The sequence below is a fragment of the Nannospalax galili genome, unplaced genomic scaffold (assembly GCF_000622305.1).
Source record: "Nannospalax galili isolate Female #2095 unplaced genomic scaffold, S.galili_v1.0 scaffold1321, whole genome shotgun sequence".
Lineage (NCBI taxonomy): Eukaryota > Metazoa > Chordata > Mammalia > Rodentia > Spalacidae > Nannospalax > Nannospalax galili.
In genome coordinates this window covers 115,488-125,364 of record NW_008344566.1, presented here as the reverse complement: position 1 = coordinate 125,364, position 9,877 = coordinate 115,488, and positions in this window count along the sequence as shown.

The window sequence follows — 9,877 nt, the reverse complement described above, 5'->3', positions numbered from 1 at the left end:
TTCTGTTTTCCATTTCATTCATTCTAGTGGTGAGGCTTTCCTCTGTTGTTTTAAGCTGGGTTATTGAGTTTTACTTCCTTCTTCATTTCTGTCTGAGTTTTCTTCAATGTTTCTATCTCTTTTGTGAATTTATTCAGAAGTTTATCCCTATCTTCTTTTAGTTCTTTGATTTGTTTGTGTGTTCTTTAAATTCATTGAATTCCTTGATCATGTTTATGACTGTTCTTTCAAATTCTGTGTCCTGGGTTATTTCTAGGGGGTTCTCCTTGTAGTGCTCATCTACAGCACTGGAAGAGTTTGGTGGGGACATAGTGATTTGGCTTTCCATGTTATTATTTTTTTGTTGTGATTTTGGTATGTGAATTTCTTTTGTTGTTTGTGGTTCTGGAATGAAAATCAAGTCTTCTTTGGTTGAGTTGAAGTTTGTTTCTGTTTGTATTATTGGTGTGCCTTAGTTGTTTTCTTATTGGGTTTGTAGAGCTGGTTGGTCTAGGTTCTTTCAGATTTTATTTTGGAGGGAACTGATGGCTTCTGATCAGCTACTCAGGAGTTCCCACAGAAGCCCAAGTCAGGCTCCAGTCAGGTACACTCAGGCTTCCTTCTAATGTTTGAACCCTACTAGTGAGTACTCAGAGCACAATTTGGGAAGTTCCCTAAGGGGAGGCCCGATTTTTGTACTCTCAGGCAGTCTGCTGAGTTCTCAGCCCCTACAGTAGGTGGAGGGCAGATCAGATGCTCTCAGGCGGTCTGCTGGGTTCTCAGCATCTAAGCCAGACAGAGGCCAGAACAGCTACTCTCAGGCTGTCTGCTAAGGTCTGAGGTCTGCCCTGGTGCTGTGGGAGGGGCCTCAAGTAATCCTAGTTAGGGGGTTGGGTAAGCTATGATTTGGGGGGAGCTCACCACCATATGGAGGCCATTCTCAGGCATTCTCAGGTGGTCTGCTGGGTTCTCAGTGTCTAAGCCAGATGGAGGCCAGAACAGTCACTCTCAGGCCTGTTTCCTACTGTTCTCTCTCAGGTTATTTCTTTGTCTTTACCTCCCTGGTTCCTTTTCATTTTTCTGGTTCCTGCAGTTATATCTGGATACATACTCACTTATAAGGATTTGGTATCTGTATTAATCAGGGTTCTCCAAAGAAACAGAAGCAGTAGAATGAATATAAAGAGAGGGATTTGCCAGTTATCTCACAGGATAGAGTCCGAGTAGTCCAACAATGGCTGCACCACACTGGAGAGGCTGAGAGCCCATAGTCGCTCAGTCCATGAGGCTGGATGTCTCAGTAGTCCCAATCTAGCACTGAAGGTCTGATGAATTCCAAAAGATCCGCTAGTCTTCAGTCTACAGCAGCAAAACAAATTCACCAGTGAGAGAGAAGGCAAGCAGCAAGAAGCCTGGTGTTCTCCTCTGCCATGGCCTTTTATTTGGGCTGCCATGGGAAGGTAACACCCACATTTAGGGTGTGTCTTTCAGCTTCAGATAATCCAATTAAGAAGATCTCTCTCATTTCAGTTAATCCCAGATCCAGTCAAGTTGACACCCAGGATTAGCCATCACAGTATCTAAGATTTCAAAGCTAGCATATGTCTATGAGAGAAAACATGTGAAGTTTGTCTTTCTGTACCTGGGTTACCTCCCTCAAGATGATTGTTTCTGTTTTCAAACAGCTGGTCAGTTACTCGGACTCACAGCAATTATGACAGCATACAAAAATCCCGTGCAAGCTAAAAGCGGAAAAAATTCCAGCATAGAAATAGGGAACTGGATAATAGGAAAATAGTGCTGTAGGAAATTGTGATGAGAGGATTGCGCCCATGTTCTTAAAGAACGAAGTCTGATGTCATTATGAAGAATGTTGACTGAGCACATGCTAGGGATGCTGATGTTAGTAACAGGTGATATTTTTTTCCTCCAAGAAGCTTATGACCTAATGAGAGGAGAGAGGCCAATCCAGTGAAATGTATGGTTCTGAAATCCAATCACTCCATTAGAAAAGTGTTTGCAGTGCCTGGGGAAGCAGTCAGCCTTGAACCTCTATTGGGGGGTGTGGGGGGGAGACGCGGAGGAGAACTTGCTCTGAGACATGGCCTGTGGAATCTCTGTGTCTCAGAAGCAATCTCTGGTTTAAAAGCAGAACTCAATGTTTTTCTGTACTGTTGGCCACAAGTGTCCTCCTCATGCTTTCTCACTGATTGTTCCCTAGCTCTGGGTCATGTTGGTAGTCACTGTCATATTCTCCTCTGGGGTCAGAAGGGGGAAGTGGAGCCCCACCCTATCCCTGTGTTAGAGAACAGATGAGTGAGGAATTGGAAAACACTGGGTATTCCTGACTTGCACCATCACATGGACACCTTGTTCATGTCCTCCACTTCCTCCTCTCATGAGTTAATGCTCCCTGGGAAAGAGGTAAAGAATGCAGACTGGCTGGCGAGATGGCTCAGCAGTTAGGAGCACTGGCCACTCTCACAGAGGACACAGGTTCAGTTCCCAGCACCACATGGGGGCTAAAAACCGTCAGTAACTTTAGTTCCAGGGGACCCAATGCTCTCTTTTGACTTCCATGGGCATTGCATGACATGGGTATACTTACATGTATGAAAGCAATACACTCATACACATAAAATAAAAACAAAAAATATTTTTTTAAAAAAGAGATGAAAGCTGGGAATGGTGGCACATGCCTGTAGTCCCAGCACTTGGGAGGCAGAAGTAGGCAGATCTCTGTGAGTTCAAGGCCAGCCTGGTCTACATAGTGAGTTCCAGGACAGCTGGGGCTACAGGGAGACCCTTCTTCAAAAAGACAAAAGAAAAAAAAAAGAAAAGATATGAAGAACACACAGTGGGGCTTAATTTCTTGAGGGCCGTCTTTTCTTTTTCTCCATTCTTTTCTGGTTTTATAGACCACCCCCACCCCCATCAAGCACCTTAACTTTTGCATTGAATTTGTCACATATGAGTTGGTAAGATGTCATTATTTTGTATAACACTAAGAAAGAAAAATTCTGCTACTTACGATCTATAGGATTCCAAAAATGATACAATGTGAGTAAAAGTAAAGAATTAATGGACTATGATGTGTTTCTTGATAGAGGCTAGCAGAAGAAAAGGATGAAGATACATACTGTCATTCTGAAGTTGGTGTCCAAGTTCCCTTCACACTAGCTAGTGACTTTGGAAAGTGACATTTTTTTACATTCTATTTTGTCACTGTAAAATAGAATCATGTATCAGTTGGGTTGAGGTGAGAAATGTTCGACTCATTGAATGTAGTGTTTCTACTCTAACTCTTGTCACATGGTGTATAGTTAATGAGTTTCTCTTCCTCCTACTTTAAGCCAATGTACTTCTTGTGTTGATTTAAATACATTTCCTCTAGTTGTGCTCTAAAGTGTAAGCAAATTCTAAACTGAATTGTCTAACAAGGAGTCATCTCAGTCTTGGCATCTCAGTCTTAGTCTCCTTGCTTGGCTGCAGAGCTCAGACTCTGTCTCCTTGCTTTCCATCCTTCCTGCTCTGCTGGTGGAAACAAAGACCTTAGTGATTAATTACCTACATTGCTTTACACACAGACACAGCAACCTCTGCTTGTGGAATATATGATCACAAAAAAGCAATTGTTGTTTCACTTATTACAGAAAGTAGTTTTGACTCCTCGAGGATATTCTTCATAGTGTCTTCCTCCTGAAAATGCTGACCTGAAAATGCTGTAGAACACTGCTACATAGCAACTCATTGCTCTTTTTCTCTTAATGAAAGCCTAATCAGGGACTGGAGATAGGGCTCAGTGGTTAAGAGTACTGGCTGCTCTTCCAGAGGATGCAGGTTCAGTTCCCAGCACCCACATGGTGGCTAACAACTGTCCATAACTTTAGTTGGAGGATTTGATACCCTCTTCTGGCCTCCATGGGAATTGCATGTACATGGTGCACTTGCATGCATGCAGGCAAAGCACTTCTACACACAATAAAAAATGAATAAATAAATAAAAATTTTAAAATTAAAAGTCTAATTATGCCATGCTGAACACATTGCATCTTTTTGTCACCACCTCTCCTCTATTAAATTATCTTCTCAATATTATTCTATGTCATTCTTCAAAAACTCTCCAGCCTCCCCTAGCCCCAGAACAAAGCAAAATGAGGGAAAAAAGGGAGAAAGGAATAAAGGAAGGAAGGAGGGAAGCAAAGGAGGGATGATGAGGAAATAGACATTGCTCCATTTGGTTTGACTTGAACTCTATGGAGAGTATTTAGGGTTCTCAAATATGCATATTAGAATTGTGAGGGAATTAATTATGAAAGGAGGAGGATATGAAGTTGGAAAGGAGATGAGATGGTGGCAGTCTGGGGGGAGAGTTAGGGGTCAGGGGGTGAGAGGTGGATATGATTAAGACAGACTGTGTACATGCATGAAAATTTTTTAATATTTATTATTTTTATTTTGATGTGTATATGCATGTATTGCCTGCACGTATGTAAGTACACCCATGTCATGCAATGCCTGTGGAGGACAGAAGAGGCTGTCAGATCCCCTGGGACTGGAGTTATGGACAGTTGTTAGCTGCCATGTGGGTGTTGGGATTCAAACCCAGGTCTTCTGCAACAACAGCCAATGTTCTTAACTGTTGAATCATCTCTCCAGTCCCATGCGTGAAATTTTTAAAGAATCAATAAAAATGTAAAGAAATCTTACATCCAAGGTAAACCCAGATGTAATTACTATTAGAACCTCCGGGCTTACAATCAAACATCAGGATGTTTAAGGTCTCCCCAGGTCATTCCAATGTACAGCTGATTGAAAACATGGTTTTTGAAAGACACCATGTATCCTGGTTTAAAGTGCTGAAGTGCACACACAAGACACAATTCAGCTGGAATCTGTCCTTATCTGAATCAGTGACAGCATGTTTTGAGTTTTTCTTGCTCAGAACTTTCCTGATTATCAATTTTTTGAAAGACAGGAAAGAAAAAGTTCTTAGGAGACTCCATGTGGTTCTACATTGGTGAATGGTCTGTCAACACACCCCAGAGCAAGCTTCACTTACTTGACAAGCCCCCAAATCAAGTTTATTTAAAAGAAAAATTTTGTGTCATCTAATTTCAGAAGTTTTAATAAAGTTTTCTCGTGTATTGTGATACACACTGTTCCTGTCATATGGTAAGATTTGTTGCAGCTGTTTCCTGTCAGATGCAAAAGCAAAGCTTGAACAAGTTTTATTTCCTACGAAGATGAAAGCAGAGTTGTGGGCAGCTGACGGGGGTAGTAGCCCTTTCACCGCAGAAGCTAATGGAAAATGGTGTCCGAGTTAATCACACACAAGAGATTCTGAATGTTTTGGGGCCACGGCTTGGCTTCTCAGCTGGCCACGGAGTCATGATTTTATCACTGACACTATAGCCCAGAAATTTATTTTTACTATATTGACCACAGTGTTTATTTGTGTGTGAGCTGAGCAACACTGGGCTTGAAGATAAAGAACATTGCAAAAGCCACATGCTATTGTCAATAAGTTATTAGAATATTGATAAGTTGGAAGTGATATGACTGAACTTCCATGCTAAGCAAATAGAGGCTCCCAAAATTATATTATTTGTTTTGCCATTCAGCAGTGAAGTGCAGACTAGTGTATCTGAATTCTGTATGCTCTGCGGAGACCAGAATCTTTGTCTACGTTATGCACAGCTATATTCTCTGCCTTTACAATAACACCACATAGTAGCACATGGTGGTATGTACTAAATTTTGTCTAATTTGCTAAAAGATGTGGCGCTGAACCCATCTGTGCCCACAGACATTCCATAATCCACCCATTCTAAGTAATTTCTTGCCCTGATTCTTATGTAAAATACTGACAATTTCTATCCTTTCCTTTGCAGTCAGACATCTCAAAAACAGAGCCAGCTCTCAGTGTAAAATTTTCCATAGCACATTCATTTGCCAGGGAGATGTGCTCTGTGTTCTCTTATTGACACTTCTCTAAGCCTGCTTCCCCTAACCCTGGCAATGACGTAATTGCTGGAGCCAGTGGCCTGCAGTCAATTCCCAACCTCCAGAGTGAGGAGTATCTCAGCAGCAGGGATCTGTTGCTTCCTTGCCCCTTGAGACTTGTCCTTCCTCAGCCTCCAGCTGGGACTCCATAAAGCCCTCTCTTATGTAGATGTCTTTAGTTTTTTCTTCATGAATTTCCTTTTCTCTGACAGGTAATGTGGGTGCTCCTAATGAAGTGTACTGTCCTGAGAAACTCATCCATCTCATAAGTCAACCTATCAACCTATCAGTTTTAAATGTCTAATTCATGTAATTTCAATCCTTTTATTTATTTATTTTTTTCAGATTTCCAAGCCTGCATACCCAGGTGTTTTGTGAAGACTTTAATACTGGCTCTGCTACCTACTTTGTACAACTATAGTACAGCCTCAGACTCAGCTCACGGTCCACTCCCCATGTTCCTCCTTTCCAGCTTCCTGTCTTTCTCCATTAGATTCATCATCTGTTTGACTCTTCCTTCTTTCCTCCCCATCTTCCAAACTCAGAGCTGAGAGAGGCCTTTAGATTCTTTACCATTTTTTTCTTTTTTGAAACAGCATCTCCCTGTGGCCCTAGCTGACCTGGAACTCACCATGCAGATCAGGCTGGCCTCAAACTCACAGAGATCTGCCTTCCTCGGCCTCCCAAGTGCTGGGACTAAGGGTGTGTGCTACCACACCCAGCAATTCACTCTTTCTCTAATAAAATCCTTCATATCCATTAAATCTTGTTCAGAGACTCAGGTCTGCTGGTGGACGGTGAAATGAATGAAGGTAAAGGACCCAACTCCCAGGTGAAGAAAGGCAAGTTTAATTCTAAGAGTTGCTCTTTATACCTAATGAGCAGGGTCAGCCAAGGATACAGTGTGCAAAACATAAATCAAGCAGAGTTCAAAGTAAAGAGTTGTTTTCTTTTCTGTTACTAACCAAACCCTTTCCCAGAGCTCCAGTTGGTGAGAAAGGAAAACACAAGCCCATCCGCTATCATTCTTGCTGTCCCAAGGCAGTGCTCGGCCCTTGACTCTGGGAGGCAGTGTTCCCTCAATGCCCAAACATTTTCTTGCTTTCGAGAGACAGCTGGATTCTATCTTGTCCTTGATTCACCTTCTGCAGAAGTACTCTATCCCTGAGCCCAATCTTTGGAGTTTTAGTCCAGGTCCAGTTTCTTGTTTATTTCTTCTATCTCAGTTTCTGTAAACCATTAATTGGCGTTTGTTATTTGTCCTCTTGGACATCACCATGACACTCCAGCTCATGCCATTTCAAGTCCAGATATGCAAGGCGTTTAAGACTCTGTATAGAGTGGTTTCAGGCTTCTCTGTGCCGCCATAATTTTAGTTATAGGGCAATTAAGTTATTTCTTGGTCTAGTTATTCAGTCATTGCCTCTATGTACAGCTAGAGTGTTTCTATCTTCATTGTGTATAGACAGCTATTCCCTTCTGTGGAATGTTCTTCTCTATCTATTACCATATAATTTCTACCTTTTCTTTTAAGATTCAACTCAAATACTTCCTCTTTCGTGTAGTTTTCGTGTAATATTCCACATTTGCTGAGCTCCGTCCTATGCTATATTATTGGACAATTATTTAATGCTAAGCACTGGGGCTTTTTATGTAAGTTAGTTATTCCTGGCCATCTTCTGTATCACCTTATGTTCTAAAACCACTTTTGTTAATATAGGATGAAAAGACCATAAAATCCACCCTTTCATGTGCTTTGAAAGATACATTCATGAGACTGAGGAAACATCACCACTCTCCAGTCCCCCAATTAACAGTCACTCTCTCTTTTCCTCTCCACTCAACCTCAAGGAACCATTAACCTTTCTGTCTCAATGGATTTGCCTATTTGAGGTGTTTCATTAGGAGTAAAACAATATATGATATTTTGTACCTGAGTTCTTGTTCCTTAAAATGATGTTTTCCAGCATTCATTCACATTGTGGTATGCACCGTATTCATTCATTAGTTGAGAAACATTGGGGTCACTACCCATCTTCAGTTAGTGTGGTTATGAACATTTGTACTCAAGTTTGTGTGTGATCATGTCTGTATTTCCCATGAGCATCTGTCTACCTGGTAGCGGGCTTTTAGTTCCTCTAGGTCCTCACCTGTACTTGCTGCTTTTGTTTTTGTTGATAACCATCTTCATGAATGTGAAGCCCTAGCTCACAGAGGTCTTTAATTTCTCTAGTGTGTAGTGATGCTGAATGTCTTTTTATTTGCTTATTGGCCATTTGTATATTTTATTTGGGGGCAATCTATGCTCAAATCCTTTGCAGGTTTCAAAAAATTAGGTTTATTGACTGTTTTAATGTTGAGCTTAAGCTTTCCCTATGAATTCTGGAGATTCACTTTGTCAGACACAGAATTTGTATATGTTTTCTGTGTGAGCTGCATTCACACTTTTAAAGAAAAATTGCATCCTTTAGATAATAAAATTTTAAGGTTCTGATGGCATTCTGTTTTTTTGTTTATTCTTTTGGTATATTTAAGAAAGTATTGTCTAGTCCAAGGTCACAATATTTTTGTATTTTTCTCCTGTGAGTTTTATACATTTATGCTTCTGATCCATTTTGAGTTTGCTTTTCATACTGTGTGAGGTGGACTTCCCTTTTCATTCTTTTGCAGGTAGCTATGGAGTGTCCCATGATCATTGCTGAAATGATCATTCTTTTATCATTGAATTGTCATAGACCCCAATTCTCTCTTTGAACACATTTTTATTATCTTAAATTAGGTGTTACAATTTTTGAGGTTAGGGAATGTCTCCTAAATTATATCTTTCTTAATAGTATGTCTTATCCATATGTGATACCCTCCTAAGATATATGTACTAGAGGCTTAGTGGCCATCTTGTGGTGTTACTAGGGGGCAGTGGGACCATTAGGATGTAGGGCCTATTGGAAGAAGTTAGCTCATTGGGGGCATGACCTTGAAGGAGCTATTGGGACCCCAGCTCTTCCAAACCTCTTTGCTTTCTGGATGCTACAAAGTGAGCAGCTTTGTGGTCCCACATGCTGTCTGCCATGATTATTCTGCCTCCTCACAGATCCCCAGTGGAGCCTCTGGATGATTAACTGATACTTCTGAAAGTATGAGGTAGGAAAGGAAGCTTTTCCTCTGTTACAAGCTGATTTTATTGGGTATGGAGAGCTGAAATGAGACCCCACAGTAGTATCTGATTGCTATTTTGCTAATGCCTTTTTCTCTAGACAGTAGGCTTGAGGCGATGCTTTGCTTAGCTTTGTTCAGTAGTTTTGTGCTTCAGAACAGGCTATGCATCTATGTCAGGACATATTTTTGGATGACCAAATTAGTGATTTTTTAAAAAACAGATAGTCATACCTTTCTTCAGGATTTTGTTCTTACTTGGAGCAGAATGCTTATAGCAAGTCCCAGGGAAGAGATGTGTGAGGGCCAAGCAAGATTACCCACAAAATAATCCCAAGTTTGCTCTGATATCGACACTGCATGAATCTGCCCTGTCCACTTTAGTTTGCTTGGTCCTCTTTGGCTCAGATCACACAAACAAGTGTGAAGGAAAGAAACCTCTTTAAGAATTATGAATTTAGAGCCAGACATGGTGATGCATCTCTAATCCTAAGCACAGGAGAGGCAGAGGCAGGCAGATTGCTGTGAGATCAAGGCTGGCCTGGTCTACATAGCAAGTTCTAAGTCATCTGGGGCTACAGGGAGACCCTGTCTCAAAGAACTAAAAAAATAAAATTAGAGGCTTAGCCTAGGAAAATTTCACATTTACTCCTCTCAGTGATTTAAGATATTCATCAAAACATAACTTCATAAATGATTTCCTGCTATTGCTTCTGTGTAATGGATCTTTGATGATTTC